General features: G+C 48.2%; 2 long non-coding RNA genes across 4 annotated transcripts in view; both read left to right on the forward strand.

Annotated features, from left to right (window-relative positions):
• Positions 1-2,125: 2,125 nt before the first annotated feature.
• LOC117002111 lies at positions 2,126-6,808 on the forward strand. Its single transcript, XR_004419212.1, has 2 exons — positions 2,126-3,463; positions 5,972-6,808. It is a non-coding gene; the product is annotated as an uncharacterized LOC117002111 (long non-coding RNA).
• Positions 6,809-10,565: 3,757 nt separating this feature from the next.
• The window catches only part of LOC117002110, a 32,599-nt gene continuing 25,549 nt past the window's right edge, over positions 10,566-17,615 (forward strand). For 2 of the 3 annotated variants that reach the window (XR_004419210.2, XR_004419211.2), the window contains exon 1: positions 10,566-10,918. This is a non-coding gene — a long non-coding RNA (uncharacterized LOC117002110). The remainder of the gene's footprint in view (positions 10,919-17,615) is intronic. The other variant, XR_004419209.2, reaches the window with a different exon arrangement.

The following is a 17,615-nucleotide window of genomic DNA, read 5'->3' on the forward strand; positions in this document are numbered from 1 at the left end:
GAAAGCATGAGCACAGGTCATGTCTCCCTTTCCCATGTGGGCTGTGTGTCTGTGTGTGTGCTGGCACACAGACACGCGTGGGCGCCCGTGGCTGTCCCCTGGGGAGGCGCAGGGCCCTGTCCTGCAGCCCTGCTCGCCACTGGCACCTGCCTGCCCGGGTGGCACAGGACACACCGCTGGGGAGTGACTGCCATCCCCAGCAGGCACAAAAAACCAACCCCACAAAATAACCCAACCCAAACCTGAAGGAAGGCAAGATGATGTGGTTCTTGCAAGGGGTTGATATTTTATTTCGTGTGTGTGCGTGTCATTTTTTTTTTTTCTTTTCTTTCTCTCTCCCCCCGCCCGCCCTCCCCTTGGTCTATAGCAGATGCTTTGTATGTGAAAGCTTGCAATTTTGTTCTTGTCTGAGGCTTCCCCCTCTCCCTTTTTACCACACGTAACTACACCATGTTGTGGTTTCACAAAAAGAGAGAGAGGGAGGGAGAGAGATCATTCTGTAAAGTCGATTAAACCCTGATCTTTAGTGTGTTCCAGTTAGACACATCTGTACTGGGGGCTGAGGGGCGTATGACTGTGAATTTGAGCAGAGTTTTACATCTGAATCATGGCTCCTTTTCTATAAATATATAAATATATATAAATATATAAATATACTATTATTGCAGGGGAATTGCTGACCTCTAGATTTAGCTTTTTCTATTGCAAGTGCTATCCATGTGAGTGTGTGTGTGTGAAGTTTTTATGCTTACTAAGAACACAGGATCTTGACTTGTTTGTTTTGTGTTAGTTTATTGTAAACAACCATTTGTTGTAAATTGTTATTGGCATTAAATTATAATTTATGATTTTCAAATCCAAAACATTCTCTGCTTTTTATGTTTTAAAGCCTGTAAGCTATCTCTGTATTTATAAGTTTCTTGCAGCGAGCTTTGGTTCACAGAGAATAATAGTAAACAGAAAATGCACCAGGGTTAAATAAAAACACACACACACACACGCACGCACACACACAAGCCCCGTGTATATATGTTTGGAATGCTCAGAGGAGGATTTGTTTAGGGACTTCAGTTAGTTTTAAGTTTATAGCATTTAAAGAAAGTTTTTCTTTTCATGCTGAGTTAGAACAAAAGATCTATCCAAAGATTGAATTGGACAAAAGAGGAGGGTTGGGATCGAGAAGCTTGTTCTATGTTGAGTTGAGGAGATCCTTTTTTTTTTTTTTTTTTTTTAAGAAAAGGGAAAAAAAAAAAAAGCTGTTAAACATGGCGACTCTTTCCCTCTAAGTGTCTAATTTATTTTTTTTCCTTGCGGTTCCCCCCTTGCCAACCCTCCCTTTTATTATATTTTCTGCTTTAATCTGATCTTAGCTCGCTCTATTCCTTCCCCCCCCACCCCTGCCACCGGGACTGGCGGGGAAAGACCCAAAGGCGACCCGGAACGACAGCGAGAGCTGCGGAGCCGCCCGCGGTGCAACCCACAGCTCGGGAAAGGTCTTCTTCACCCCCCCTTCCCCTTCCTCCTCCTCCTCCTCCTGCGCTCCGCTCTCCCCTCCCCGCCGCCGCTCTCCCAAACCTCCCCCGGCCCCGCCGGGGGGCGGCGGCCCCGCGGGGCGCGGAGGGGGCGCGGGCGGAGGCGGCTCCCCAAGTTCAGACAAAAGCGGGGGCTGGGGCCGGAGGAGGCGCCGGGCGGGCGGTGCCAGCCCCTGGTGTGAGCGTGTGTGAATGAGCGTGTGCAAGTGTGTGCAACCGCGCGTGTGGCTGCGCGGAGCCGCGCCGCTCCGTGCGCGCCCGCGGAGCCGTGCGCGGGGCTCTGCCTCTGCCCTGCGGCCGCGCCGGGCCGGGCCGGTGGGAGGCGTTTGGAGATGATTTTTTATTTAATTTTTTTTTTTTGGAGGTTTATTGGAGGTTTGGAGGTTCGGCAGAGCAGCGCTGGGGATGGCGGGGGGGGGGTGCGCACAGCGCTGCGCGGCCGCGGGGGAGGCGCGTGGGAAAGTGCGCGGCGCTGCGCGCAGCCAACATGGCGGCCCCGCGCAAACGGGGGGGCCCCGCGGGCCCGTCCGCGCCCGCGCAGCGCTGGGGCCGCACGGGCAGCACGGGCAGCGCAGCCGGCCCGGCCCGCATCCCATCCGCACGGCCGTGACCTGGGCGAGCATCTCCCCCGTGCGAGCGCCGAGCGCCCCGGCGGGGTCACACCGACCCCGGGTGGGATAGCGGGATGTGCGCCCGCAGGGAGCGCGGCATCCTCGGGACCGGCCCGAAAGGGATGGGGGGAATGGGGAAAAAAAATAAATAATAAGAAAAAGGGGAGAAAGAAGAGGGATAGCGAGGAAAAGGCGAGGATGTTTCGAGGCGCTCCGTAACCGCCGCTGATAACGAGCGGGATGAGGGAATGGAGATGGGTTTTATTTTTATTTCTTTCTCTGTCTCTCTTTTTTTTTTTTTTTTTTTTTTTTTTTTTTTAATTAAAACTTTAGTGGGTCCTGGGGATCGCGCTCGCTTCGCTTTGCTTTGTAGAATGGAAAGAGATACACGGAGAAATGCAGGCCTTGTCAGGATTTATTGAAGTTGGGTTTAAAAAACGTGCTTCAGATGATTTTTCCCATTTTCTCAGATTTCAAAGGCTCCCCGCAGTGCGGCTGCCTAATTAATGGTGAAATTCAACTAAATCTAATTATGCAGTAATTTTAAAGCAGTTAGTCCTGGGCGCTGCTTTGTAATAGGAACCCAGTTTTTAAAGTTTGCTTAATGTGTTGGTTTAGGGAGCTGGGGAGGAGAAGGGTGTAAGGGACAGAGCTGTGGGGTTGGTTTTTTCCCTTTCCCCCTTCTCCCCTTCCCCCCCCCTCCAACCTTTTGTAAAGCAAAGAAATGCAAAATATAAACCCAAAACAGCCAGCGAAAGGCAAGGAGAGAGGCTGTGTTATCCCCTCGTATGTAATACGGGTATTGAGTGAGAAGCACCAGCGAAAGTGTAAATAACACAGTACTTAATAGGGACCATAAAGGTATTCCTGGCCTGTGGATTTCCAAGTGCCGAGCTGTTTTAGAGAGGATCTTGAATCCTGCGGTAATAAAGGGGCAACGGAGACACACAGCGTCTCTTCTTGGGAAATAGAAACCAGATTTCTGCTATTGAACATCTATTGTCATTAAGAGGAGAGGCTTGTGCTCGCGAAGTTATAAATCTTATCACCCTTTTGATAACACAGTTGTAATCAGTTAGCATCGCATTCAAACCCAATTGTAAAACTGCCTAATTTAATATGTCATACATGTCATTAAAACTTTATTTTTCCCACTTCTCTTTTTTTTTTTTTCCCCCCCTCTCTCTACCCATCCCCCCCCAAGTAAAATGTCAACAGATCTGGCTGGTAACGTGCAGCAGGGAGAGCCCGAGGTGGCTGCGCTGCTCCGGGGGCGAGCCCGGTGCTATGATGAAGAGGGTTTGCTTTCTTCCCATCTAGGTAATCGGAAGCGTTTCTATCATATCAGAAGCATAGGGGGAAAAAAATAATAATAATAAAAATAGAGGGGGGTGGGAGGCAAAGGAGAGAAGAAAATGAAATCCTTCTCCTTCCTTCAGAATTGCCATCGCTCAATGAAGTTCTTTGAAAGAAACTTGTCTTATGATTAGCTAAGCAAACACATCTGCTTTCCTAGTTTGGGCTTAGCTAATTATCAAAACAAAGGGGCCGTTTCTTCTTCTACCTTGCTGGAAAGAAGATGTTATTTCAGGAGTCCTGTCCCTCCTCCCCCCCCTCATCCACACACACACGCAGCCCCCGTCCCAGCCCTTCCCAGCGAAGCACCACGCTCCTTTTATTGGGATTACCGATGGGGAAATGAGTTTGCGCACTCCTCTTCCTAATGCTAAGCTTTATCATTACCTTCCTTGGAACAATATTTTTCCAACCAAATGTCCCTGCGGCAGGGCGGAGGGTGGAGGTGGGAAAGGGAAGGGAGGAGGGGGAAGGTGGTTTTGAATTGCGGACCAACTTCGCAGCTATTTGAATCAAGGCTGCACTCGGTTGATTTTAGTTGACAGAGCGTGTGTTGAAGCTGAACTCTATAATTTGCACTTCTGTTCTTTTATTAGACTTGGACAACGAACTAATGAGCTTTCCCCCACCACTGTGTCACTTGTATTTATTTTCTTTCGGAAACTTTTAGATAGAAGGAGTGCTCTCGCAAAAGGGCAGAGGTGGAGGGAAGGTTTCGCGTGGTGGCTACTTATTTATTTATTTTCCTGGAGGTGCAGGGATCAACTCTGTGCTTGTGCGGATGTGTCTGTGTGTGTGTGTGTCCCTGTCCCCGGTGAAAGGCGACCCACGGGGTGTTAGAGGAGGAGAAGCTCCGAGCTACATGTGTTATCCGGGCGATGCTGCCCTAGGAGTGACTCGGGTGGTGCGAAGGTAGCGCGGAGGCGATCCTTGCAAAACGCCCGGAAAAAAAAATACAAAAAAAGAAAAAAACAACAAACCAACCAAATATATATATCTATGTGTATAAATGATTGGTCCTGAGGCAGAGGCTCGGCGGTGCGGGCGCGCTGTGGAGCGGAGGGCAGGGAGCGGCGTGAACCCGAATTTGTTCAGATCTCTGCAGGAGCGGGTTAACTTTATAAAAGCGAGAGGTGGCTTTAAACCTGTACCTGAGAGACGGCGGAAGGAAAAGGGGCTTGAAAGAAAATAGCAAGGTTTAAAATATACATATATATATATTTAAGAAAGGGAGAAAAAGCCCAGAGGAAGGGTTTCCACACACGCAGAAAGGAGGGTGAAATGTTTGTCACTACATGCCCACCAACGCACGAAGCCGTATCCATCGCTCGGAGCCTGCTCCATCCGTGCGAGTCGTGAGATATTTTGAATTTTGATTCCAGCGTGTTTTCTTTGAACTGGGCCTTTCGGTTTATTAAGGCAGGAAGAGGAACTCAGCAATCCTCTTTGAAACACGCTTGGTTTAACTATTTTACACAAGTTTGCCCAGGTCCCTGGAGATTCTCCAGTTGAAGAAGATTGAAATTAGAGTTAAAAGCTGGCGGGGGGGTGTGTGGGGGGTGTAAGAGGGGTAAGGGGGTGGAGGGCGAGTGTGGAAGAGGGTGATGAATCTATTGTAAATGCTCTCCTGTATTCTTGTGTGTTGGGGAATGGAACAGAAATCTGCGTCGCCTTGTTTGATCCATACGCGCGCATCTGCGTGTGCGAGTGCATGGCTCACACTCTGTATGGAGACATGCACACACATCTATAGGCCACGATTAATATTCCCAGAAATGAAGGAGAAAAAAGCTGGTATTTAGCGGCCATACGGAGAGGCGCACGCTGCCTGGTTCCCAGCAGCTTCACTCCCAAACTTTGCCTTTTCTTTTGTTTTCTTTTCTTTATTCTTCTTTTTTCCCCCCTCCTTCTTGTAAATTGCTGTTAACGTGTGTCTTTATGTTCTGTCTATAACTAGGATGTAATCAGGCGCCCCATGTCTCTCTCTGAAAGCATTTAATAAATGTCTATTAAAGCGCTACAAATGTAAGATAAATTTAGTGGCGCTGCTGTCTCCCTGTATCCAAACGGTAATGATGGATTTATCAACAGGGATTCGCCTTCAGCGCGGTGAGAGAGATTTACTCAACAAATAAGTCGGAAAAGCACCCACCCAAATACAATCATTTATACAGAAACTGATTTCTTTACAGCACCACAGATTCGAGGGAACATACAGCTTATTGCCTTTTTTTTCCCCCTTCGCTTTTTCTTTTAATTTTTTTCTTTTTTACACCCGTCTTCCTTTTTCCCCCCTCCTTTTTAACATAATCAGTGGAGCTGGGAGAGTGTGTCTGTCTCTGTTTTGGGAGTGTTTGCCTGCTTATTGCTGGTGGAAGCTCCCAGACTCGATCAAACCCGGATCAATGCCTCATTTCTCGGCGTCACCCTCTCCCTTCTCCCCACTGTTTTCACGTATTTTTTTTCCTTCAGCCCCAAAATATCGACGATACGTGTATTCGGTATCAAAACCCGTCGAGTTGCGAAGTCCAAGATGAATAATAAAAGAGGGGAAAATTGTCCCTGAATTATCTGCGTGTCGCTTCATAAATGCTTGCGAGCGGCTCTCAGGAGCCACACCACCTCGCAGAGATGCTGCTTACCTCTGCTGAAATTTCTCTCCTTTTTCTTAGCTTTTGCTTTGAACCCTACCCAATAGCCTGTACGCGAATAAAAGGAATGAACTCAGAAAGAAGCACCGTTCATTGTTGGATTCAAGCACTGTAAAAAAAAAAAAAAAATTACTGAAATGCAGCCACATAGCGCCCTTAAGATTATTTCCCTTTCCTAGAAAGTAGCTCCTAACCTCGGATTTCTGCCCCCTCCCCCTTCTTCCCTGGTTTTATTCCCCCCCTCCCCCCCACGCACACACACCCTTGACCACATCTTTCTCCGATTCGCCTTGGAGAAAAAAAATTGCATGTGCTGATGTGATGGAGCCCTTTAAACAACGGGCATGTGAGAGCTGTATTCACTCTGAAACATTAGCCCTATTTTCTGAATTTCCTTCCTTTCAAATAGCTGCTCGTATCTTACTATCCTGGATCCCTGATTTAAACATCCTCACTTCTAGGAGCTTGTTAGATACATCTACATTTTAATTTAATTTAATTTCGGTATTGTACTTAAAGCAACAATAAATAAACCCGAGAACTTGTGTTTTCCTTTGCAGAGAGTTTTTTATTCTTCTCCAGAAATTTCATTGAGATGTCTCTGTACTTTGTTTGTCAGTTATCTTTGTTCCTTTTAAATAAAGGGCTTTTAAATGGACTTATTGCTCCCAGCGTGGGTTCTTCTCTCTAAATGTTAGAAAATTGTGCCATCTACCCGCTATTCTAAGTACTGTCACACTCGGAGACCTCCAAGGACCTTCCAGCCCCAACTTCAATACAACTGTGTCAAAGGGTGCCTAGTAGCGAGAGGAGAAAGGTTTGCGTGGATTTTACAGATTTCCAGCCTGAATCGCTCTCTGAAGCGCCAAAATGATCTGCAAAGATGCAGTTGGCTTCCTTTGATGGCTGGCGCTCCGGCCCCAGCTCCAACCCAAGCCTTTGCAGGAACTAATGAAGCCTCCCTGCCTTTAGCTGCATCGCACTTTCTCTCCAGTGCATAGTTTTCCTGCTAATTTTAGACACGAAAAGTGTGGGTGTGCAGGGAAAGGGGGGAGGGGGCAGTCAGTCTTCTGTCGTAATTTTTTTTTTTTTTAAGAGAAATAGTCAGATATTTATAGCCATGGCCTCTAATGCTGAAAATATAGTGTTGTTAATTGAAAAAAAAAAGTTCGCTTGCTGAGGTTGGTTCTGGCTGATTAGCTGGGGATGCTGCTGGCTGTGTTTCCAAGGGCGGGATGAGCAAAACAGAAATGTATATAAACTTTACAGGCCTTTTTATCTCCACCCCAATACTTTGCACAGTAACCCAGTTCTACCTCATTAGCCCAACTGGAACATTAGTACTCAGGTTTAAAATTAGATATCAAAACCTTTCTTGCTCGTGGGTAAGTAGAAATAGTTGGGAAGGTGTCTTAATTTTATTTTTTTCTTCTTTTCACACTGAAACTTAGAATCAAAAGTGCCTTCCGAATTAGTTAAAATGGATTACAAATTTCCAGGTTTCCATAATGATGTAGTTACATGTCTTCGAAATTATTTTTACATCTCCTAGGAGTATCAGGAGAGAATTGAGGGTGTCGGACGAGTATTTCTGTGCGGGGAAAAAACAGTGATACGCTTTATGACTTTTATGACTTATTCCACACTGTTCGAGAAATGGAGTTTTAAGCAATGTACAATTAAAACTATATTGCTCTTTGGACAAATTCCAAGAAACTTCAGAATCAATTAGTTTAGATCCTTGAATACTTGTTGCTAATACATATATATATACATGTATATATGATATCAAAGAGCAAGGCAAACTTGCCAAGGACGGCTCTGCTCCAGATGTAATTTTTAAGTCCCTGCAATATAGACCAGAGAAGCTGCAGAGAATCGCTTCTCCGATTTCTCATTTTTCATTTATTCCTGTCAGAATATCCAGGCATCACAGAATCATTTTTCTCTCTCTTTTTTTTCTGCCCCCCTCTCCCACTCCCCCGCCCAATCTCCTTTTTCGTGCCCTTTCGAGCTTTCCGGGCAGTTTAGCTATTCGGGTTTTTTTGTTTGTTTATTTATTTGTTTTTCCGTTTGAGACTTCCCAGTGTCTTTTTAACAATTCCCGTGGTTATTTCTATTTGTCAGGTACTAGGGTTAAAACTTTATCCATCGCTACCCACAAACTACCGCCCCGCAGGCGAAGCCACATTCAGCCACTCTTAATTCCCAGGTTTAAAGATAATCCTAATTTTGAAAGCGGCTTCACCAGCCGCTCTCTTCCCTTGATCACAAACTGTTTAGTCATCTTAAGTGCGATTTTCCATCCTTCTCCAATTTTTTTCCCCCCCTTGCCCCAGAGCCTTTTCCAGACCACATTGCTGGGTTTGAGGTTGGTTTTGGGAGCGGAGCTGCTCCCCACTCGCTGCAGGGCTCTGGTTTTGGGGCAGCGGCTGGGACTCAGCTCCGAGCACCCCAAATCATCCCAGCGCCTCCCTTTTCTTCCTTGGAGATCATTGTCCGTCCCTATTCTTTGCAACGTTTATTTTTCTGGACGAGAAAGTCGTCCCCCGCTGCAGATGTAATGGATTCCACTCGCAGGTTTTCCTTCCTGCAGAATTTAATCTCAGCCAACAAGTTCCTGCCTTAACTCCTGCGTCGTTATTTGGGAACGACCGCTGGAAATTAACTGTACAGTGACCTCAAATTTCATCCTCTCAGCAGACAGTTTCACTTAGCCTTTAAAAGAAGCTAAAAAAAAATTAAGCTCACTAAAGTAATAATAATGATAATAATAAACAACAGAATAATATGCAAAATATCTTGAGGATAAAGCCCTAAATGAGACATTTGACATCCAGACTAGTTTTTTGCTTTGACACTGCAAGAGGCTCAAAGGAGGAGTGAGAGGAAGGGCTGCCATCCAGCAAAGTTTGCTGGACTTTATTCAGATAAAACTCGATCTTTCCCTCGCTGAAGCCAATGGCGAACTTGTACAATAGGAGGCAGGTCAGAGCACATCACACTGCCCATATTGTCTTCTGAAACATGGGAAGAACCTCTTCTTCAGCTGCCTTTATAAAAAATATATTTTTATCATGCTCCACGCCTGATAGACATCCCCTCCCCGCTCGTGTTTTGTATTTCCCAGTCCCTTTATAGGAGGATGATTCATTTTGCACTGTCACTATTTTCAATTTTGTGGGTTTACTGATGTCTTACTAAAAAAAAAAATAAAAAGAAGTACACTTTTCCTACCCCAAAGGTCTCATTAGCCTCCGCTGGCTGCTTTTTAGACAGCAGCTCAGTCTCTCTCCTCCAGCTGAATTTGTCCAACCCCTTCATCTTCTCATGTTTTATTTCGAGGTCTCACTGAAAAAAAACCATTAAATCCCCAAAAGGTCAGCCTCTCTCGGCTCTAATATCCCCGGCAGCCTCCCGCAGCCCCGAGGTTCGGTCCCTGCTCCCGCTCCGATGCTGCTGCGGGGATGTGGCAGCCCCGGGAGCGCCGGGGCCGGGGCTCCGTGCGGGTCGGGCTGGGGGCTCTGGGGTCCACAGCCTCTCCTGGGACAACCCCAGCACCTTCCTCTCTCCATCTCCTCGCACGCTCTGGCGAGACCTTCATGTTGTTGCCATTACTATTACTATTATTATTATTATTATTATTATTATTATTATTATTATTATTATTATTATTACTGATATTCAAATGGGTGCCTGTTTGTCCCCGCCACCAGCGTGTTGCAGAGCGATTATCTCATATCTTTCCTGCAGCAGTAAGCTATCCTTCAGCCCCGGGTCAGGCATTGATCTCTCTGCAATGTAACAAACGGCCGGGTTAATTTTCCCTCATTACCATTTCCATAGCCCGGGCTGCACACACAGGACGGAGCCCTCCAGCCCGCAGCCGCTGTGTGCGGCTCGGGGAGCGCTGACGGACACACAGCCGGACAGACGGACACGGGGACATGTGTCGTGACAGCACCCCAAACCCTGGCAGCACCCCCGGCAGCGCGGGGCGCGCTCGCTGCTTTTCTCTCCCGTGTCACCTTGCCTGACCCCCCTTCTTTGTACGGATTTGGGGTTTTCTTTGGGGTTGTATTATTTTTTAAACGTTGTTCTGCTCGTCATAAATTAGAAGGATTTTTTTTTTTTTTTGCTCACCCCCGTTTACTTCTTAATCTTTTTTTTTTTTTTTTTTTTTTTTTTTCGTCGAGTCTTTTCATTCACTGGTTGCAAAAGAAAAGGGGGTTGGTCAACACCAAAATGGCAAAGTTCAGCTTGGAGAAAAAAAAAAAAAAAAACCCTCCAGCTACCTACAAAGGGGCTCAGGGCTTTGTAATGGCAGAAAGAAACAAAAATGAAAAGAAAATTGCAGTTGAGGCTAAAGTGTGAGAGTGTGTTTGTGTGTATGTATATCTGTGTGTATTTTTAAAGGTTTCTTTGAACTGCCTTTGTGCTGACTAGGCAAAGCTCCTTGCCAATGCTAGTCACGGTTTAAGGAACTTTGAGTTAACCTCTTATATCGAATGAATCTTTTCATTTGGAAACCAATAAATCTCAATCTCTAGCCACCTTTTGTAGAACAGACTGGGGCTTACCAAGGCGAGGCTGAAGCTTATAATAAAGAAGAGATAAAGTTTGCCAAAGTTTGGGTTGCCTTTTTTTTTTTTTTTTTTTCCTTTCCCCTCCTTCTTCTTCCTCTTCTTCTCTTGTAAATAAAAGTTTTGGAGATGGCAGCATTTGGAAGCAATCCGGAGAAGGACTTGGATCTATGCATTGTTTCACAGTAAGCCTATTTACTTAAATAGAGTCTTCAGGGATTGAAACACGAAAATGATTTATAGTTTTCCAACAAGTCATTATTTTGGTCAGTTGTTGAGGGTGGGGTTTTGGAAAAGGAGGGGGGTCCATACAGTCTAATAATCAATGTGTGTCTATGGAAAGTGAAAAGGGAGGGGTGGGGAGGGGAGGGTTCTGTAGATAAGTAGGGTTAACACTATAAACATTGCAGACAATTGAGTTTTCCCATCTGAGCGGGAGTTGGGGAGAAAAGGGGTCTTCACATTTATCAGCCATTGAAGAGGGGGAGTGTGGGTCAACGAGACAGAGGGGGAAAAATACATTTCTCAAATCACTCCGGACTCACTCCTTTGGTTTCTGCCTTGCACTTTTGCATTTTGGGGATCATTTCTTTGAAGTACTTTGAAACCCAGCGTTTCGTCTAATCTTTGGATGGGAGACGTGACCATAAGAATCAGTGTTTTGATTTATTTTTTCAGTATTTATCTCCTGTCCAGTCTCCCTGGCTCGCTCGCCTGATTATGCCATATTTATACTTGTGTATACATTATGTGCATATTATATATATAATGCCCCAGTAGACATATTTTAAAAAACCATTTGCAATTTCTCTTCCACGGAGGCGCAGTTCACTTCTCAACCCCTCTCTTTATCCTGTTTTATTTCAAGACGCTGTCTTCTTGCCGTCTCCAAATTGTTCCCATCCAGGAGTTATTAATTACTCTTACAAGGCGGGAGATTCTTAACTAATAACAAAGTTGTAAATTACCACCTTCCCTCAAATATTTCTCATTTGTCAACCCTGATTGATTTGATTAATATTCCACCGTCTGAGATCATTTCAAGTTGCACTATATATTCAGCAGCACCAGGCTGCTCAGCAGAGCTTCTGCTTGCGGAGAAGGTTTTTCTCCAGCCCTTGAGCTGAAGTGTATTTTGCATTTGCTCCAGAGGAGGTATAAACGTGGACCTATCGCTTAAAAGACTTTAAGGCGCAGAGGTTGAATACGGTGTTGGGAAATAAAATGAACAAAGCGTATCTGTTTGGTTAAAAATATATATATATATATATATATAAAAGAAAGAAAAAAATAAAAAATCAGTAAAGAAAAAGAAACGATTGATAAATCCTCACGTAAGCCTAGAAGAAAAATGAAGACACGGGTTTCAGCCCTGCTTGCGGGGCTGGTTCAGCCCTCGCCTGAACTCTCCCACACTCCCTCCTTGCCTTGCATGCAGACTGTCACATCGCCTGGAATAAACACCCAGCACCTCGGTTTATGCTTTGCTTGTGGCCTCGGACGCAGAGGAATAATAATACTAGCGCTTAAATTAACCCCCATGCCTTGAAGTGATAGACAATAAACTTGGCTTCAGCCCCTCTCGCTAAACCGAGAGTGGGATTGGGATTCTGGTTCGAAACCATCATATTGACTTAATTACGTGGCTGTAAATAACGGCGCAGAGATCATCTTTCTCTGCTTTTAAGGGGGGAAAAAAAGGAAAAAGGTCATCTGAGCTTTGTGGCCAGTGCCAGAGCGGAACCTCCGCGCACCGCCGCGCGTATGCGCAGCCCGCACCTAGGGAGCAGGACATAGGAAATCAGGTGGAAATCCCCAAACAGAAGTGACCCCTGCGTGCCCCAGCCGGGGCAGCACATCCCGCTGCTGTCCTTGCGACCCAGCGACACCGCTCCCTCCGCCAGCACTTCAGTTTTAATCTTAATTATATTAAGTGAAGCAGCGGGCTGGCCGTGGGGTTGAACGTGATGCGTGACGGCCGCCTGGTAAAGCATCGCTCGTGACTATCGCCTTTCTATCGCTGTTCACGATACACCTTATCTGCGGCCGGGGAGGGGGCGCTGGGTGGTGGGCTTTTTGCTTTTTTCCTTTCTTTTTTCCCCCCCTTTTTGTTGTTGTTGTTGTGGTGCTGGTGGTTGTTGTTTTCGTGTGAGTGTAAATGTAAAAAGGAGAGACACGAGTGAAATAACATTCCGCCCAGTCACCTGCAATTCAATATGCACACAAGAGACGCCGATGTATATGAGACGATTTTAATTATGATTAGAAGACACACTCTGAGCAAGAAAATAGATTTGGAGGGAGGGGAGGGGGGAAAAGGGGGAGCTGGAGGAGCATTAATGAAATCTTTCCCCGCGATACTAAAAGAAACAAGTGGTTGATACAACGGAGGTGATTTGTCACCCAACTGCAAAGGGGGGTGGGCGATGGGATCTGAGCATCATTCCTTTCCTCCCCCCCCCATCTTTTGAAGCACATGATATGCCATGATGCCTCGCAGGCAGAGCTCGCACCACGCCTTTGCCGGGCTCTCCCACCCCTCGCTGCCGGAGCCCCCCTCCCCTCCCCGGCGCCCCCCGGCGCCCCCCGGCTCACCGGCACGGAGCGGCCGCCAGCCCCGGCTCCGAGCAGCGCCGTGCTCAGGCCTGAAGGAGATTGTGTTTGTGCACATGAAACCTTTTGTCTCGGCCCGCGGATCGCCGGCCTTTGCGCAGACAGCCGGGAACAGTTCAGGGTCACCGGCAATTTCCAGCCCCGGTGGCGGCGGGGTAGGGGGGGACACAGGCAGAAGGTGACCCTGGCCGCTCGCCTCCCGGACAGTTGTCGCCTTGGGAGCCGGAGCGGAGGCGGTGGAGGTGCGGGGCGGCCCGGGGAGTGGACAGGACCTGTTCTGCCCCCGGCTGTGCCCTCCCAGCCCCGCCGCCCCGGCGCGCCCCCCGGCGCAGCCCCCGCCCGCCCCGCGCCGCTGCTGTGCGAGAGCCGGCTATTTTTCTCAGGATGTGACTTCCAAGTGGCATAATCTGTGGGAGTGTGAATCTGTTCTCGTTATGTTTGTCCCCTTCGGTATTTCTACAGGCTCTTTTATTTTTTCCTTTCTTTCCTTTTTTTTTTTTCCCCATCTCCCTCTGTTTTTTTTTTTTTTTTCGGTATAAATTAACTCCGACTGAAACCACCAGATTGTTCCGAGGAGACTACCTCCCTAATGACTTCATCTCCAAAAGTTGACTGACACTCTAGCGAACTGCCAACACCTGTTTCCCAGCACCCAGACTCCAGAACCCACCAGACCTCGTAAATTTAGCTTCTCCCTTCTCCCCCCCACCCTCCCTTAATAGATGACGTGAATATCTGAAGGGAAGGGGGAGGGGGAGATGGAAGTAGGTCACATTTGAAACTTTTTATTTTTCATCTCTTCTGAGCGAAATCCGGAGCTAAAGGGGCCGGAGAGCTCCTGGCGCTGCCCGTCCCGGCGGGGTGCCCGGGGCTGGTGGCAGCCGTGGGGTCGGGGTCGGGCTCCGGGGCTGGGAGCTGCCCGCTGGTCCTGCTCAGGCAAGGATTTAGGGGCAAAGCTCGCCCTGCCCGGCAGATCTCAGGGGCTGTAACCATCACCCGAGCCCTTTGCTCGCCTCTGCCTTTGCTCGAGGATGCTGCAGGGCTGCGGCTCTTTGGTCCCACCTGGCCCCGCAGGTCCCTCCCCAGCGCCCGCCGGGCCTCGCTGCGCGGGTGACGCCAAACTGGGCCGAGGGGACAGGGATGGGACCGGTGACCAGGCACTCCGAGGAGAGGGACAGAGCCGGAGGGGCTGCCCCTGGGGGGAGGAGGCAGGACAGCGGCCAGCATCGCACCCCGAGCCTGCGGGCAGGATGGAGATGGCTCCAGCCCATGGTGGCCGGGGCAGGGCAGGTGGCAGCGGTCCCCCCGCCAGGCTCCCCGGCTGTCTGGGCACTGCCCGGCTCTCCGAGATGCCCGTGGTTCCCCGCACGGCTTTCTGAGGTTCACCCTCAGGAGAAAAAAAAATAATAATAATAAAAAAGAACAACAAAACCAAAAAACCCAGAGATAAATTAAAAAGAAAACTATCTTGTCAAATGGGGGAAAATCTTTTCCAGCTGCAGCATTGCTGGAGAGGCTGCGGGGAGCAGGGACCATGAGGCCGGGAACGGACACCCCGAGCCCGGCGGCTCCGGGCGGCCGAACCCCTCCTCTCCCTGCTCACCGTGCCCTGCTCGGGGCACATCCCTCCTCCCAAACCTCCCACCCTGCCCGGGAGAGCCTTTGAGACCGGGCCTAGAGCCCAGCACAGGAGGAGGGCGAGGAAAGCCCCGCAGCGCCGGGTGGCATCTCCGCAGGGCGCTCCTTAATCCCGACATCTCTCCTTCCCACCCCTCTCTTCATCTCCCCAGGGAACCTGCACGCCCTGACAGGAGCGCTCCGCACCCGGAGCAGCCGGGACAGAGGTTTTGCATATCCTGGCCAGAGGGGAGAGATTTTGGGAAGCAGTGACAGGGTAACTTTGAAGCGGTGTTCACCCCGAGCGGAAATCCTGAGCTCTTGGAGCATCCCGCCCCCCACACGGATACAAAGTTGGAAGTTGTCTTCTCTTGAAAAGAACCTCCTGAAATTAATAGGCTGCAAACACAATTAATAGGTGGAATATGCAAAACGTTTGCGGTGTTTAAAGGCTCATGGCAGGTCCGCGTGTCTGTGCGAGATACTGAGATGTCGCAAGGGCTGGTTATTAATGGGCAGGTTTAACGTAGTTTAAGAAGAAAAAAAAAAAAAAAAGAAAAAGAAACCAGGTTTTCTTTTTCTCACTTCTCGCTCTCCCTCTCTCTAATCCAGGAATCATTAGCAACCCCCTCTGGCTACATGTTTTGCATCAGTGAAACATTATGACATAGTTGTAATACAAACTCCACTGACTTGCTCTGCATCTTGTGGTAGGAAGTGCAATAGCAATAAAAGCATTTTTTTGGAAAAGATTCCGGGCATTAAGTTATCTACCTGAAACACTTTTTTTTTAGCCAAAAAGAAAAAAAAAAAAGGGAAAAAAAGGATGTTAGGACGGGCAACTTCCCAACCTGGAGGATCCCCGCTGACCACACTGGACAGGGAGAATTTCTTCCCAATCTTTTCACCCTCCTGTTTTGTTGGGTTTTTCCCCTTTTCCATAATTCTGAGTGTTTTTCATAATTTCTTGGTGTCGCTGCATCCCTCGCACTGCCCCTCCGCATCCCCGGGCTCTTAACAAACCCCGACCGGGGACATTATCTCCCCGCAATATTAATTGTCAAAAGCAGCCTTTGCTCAATTATCTCTCTTCCACCTGTCGCAGCTGTTGGGTTATATTGTTCCCGGTTGAAATTCTCGCTGGAATTAAAAAATAGAGCGATTTTTCCTCTTCTTTTCTGCTTTCTTTGAAAGAATCCAATTGTGCAGGGGCCGGCCGGGGGCCCGCCGCCCCGCACCTCTCTATTTTCTCCATTACTCATTAACTAATATTCGCTACTTTCTGGTAAAGTCAAATGGCTCTTAATAGCTCTTTACATTCTCGGAATAACATGTGGATGCTCTTAATCAATACTTAATAGCACGTTTCATGCTAAACAACTACCATGTGTGCTGGTGGGCAGGAGTTCTCTGTAAACGGGAGGGCGAAGAGGATCCGGGGGATGTCTGCCCTCCGTTGTCACCCAAAGCCACCAAAACCTGGGGAGATGGGGACCTTCCTTTCCTCCCTGCCTGTGCCGCTGCTCCCTTCTCAGTAGGAGCGAAAAGGGATCCCCCAAATTCACCTCCCCGAGCTGCACCTGCCTGCGAGCCGGCCCGCGGAGAGATCCGCGGGGTGCTTTGAAATGCGCATGTGACACTGTCCCTATTGTGAGCCTGCAGGGGCCTTCCTCCTTTTTTATTTTTCTTTTCTTTTTCTTTTAAATAATTTCCCAAATGAGTCCTCCAAGCTCTGGAACTATTTCGAGACTTTACGTTTTCATCATCTTTTTTACATTGCATTATTCACTGCTTCCTATTCCATTATTATTATGATTATTCCCTTAAGCGACGTGGGAATTTCGAACTATATCAGCTAATGCTGGTGTTTGGGGGTTTCACCATTTAATTTTTTTCTCTTTCCTGGGGAAAACAAACAGATTAAAAAATGTTAAAGTATCTTGAGGAATAGCAGTTGTACGTGGTCTATAAGGAAATTACTTTGCCTTCTAAGTAGCATTTTGATCCAAGCAAAGTAGTTGATAGTAGTTAATTTTTTTTTTTTTTGGTGCAGAAATTGCTGCCTGAGCACTCAGGCCATAGCAGGAGGGGGGAGATTTTGCTCTTTTTAACTGAATATCCAATCCTGTCGCAGCAGTTTGTGCTCCGGGACACTTCCCGAAGCTCAATCTCCCTGCAAGGTCAGGGATTTAAAAAAAAAAAATTAAAAAATCAGAGAGAGCGAGACACCCTTTCTATCGTTCTTTCCGTTGTTTTGATGGTTTTGCGGCTGTCCCGAGGCCTGGTCCGGCGGGGGTTGCGCGGGAGTTGCGCGGGAGTTGCGCGGGGCTGTGTCCCCGCTCCGCTCCCCCCGCAGGTGCGCGGGCTCCGCGCGGCTGCAGTAGCGCCCGGCGCAGCGAGGTGGCGCTCGGGAGCGCGGCGGGAGGCGGCGCGGGGGGACGCGGGAGCCCCGCGGGCGCGCAGCGGGGTCACCCCACAAAAAAAAACCCCAAAAAAATACCCTCACCATCCTCACCGATAATATGTATTTTTATTAAAGCGCAGCTCGCCTCGTGGCGCGGTCTGAGCGCCCCGATCCCCTTTTCAGCGCTCTGCAGCTCGCACCTTCCGCACCCGCGCTGTCCGCACGCCCCTGCGGGCATCCCGCGTCCT

Source organism: Catharus ustulatus, chromosome 12 (assembly GCF_009819885.2).
Source record: "Catharus ustulatus isolate bCatUst1 chromosome 12, bCatUst1.pri.v2, whole genome shotgun sequence".
In the NCBI taxonomy this organism is placed as follows: domain Eukaryota; kingdom Metazoa; phylum Chordata; class Aves; order Passeriformes; family Turdidae; genus Catharus; species Catharus ustulatus.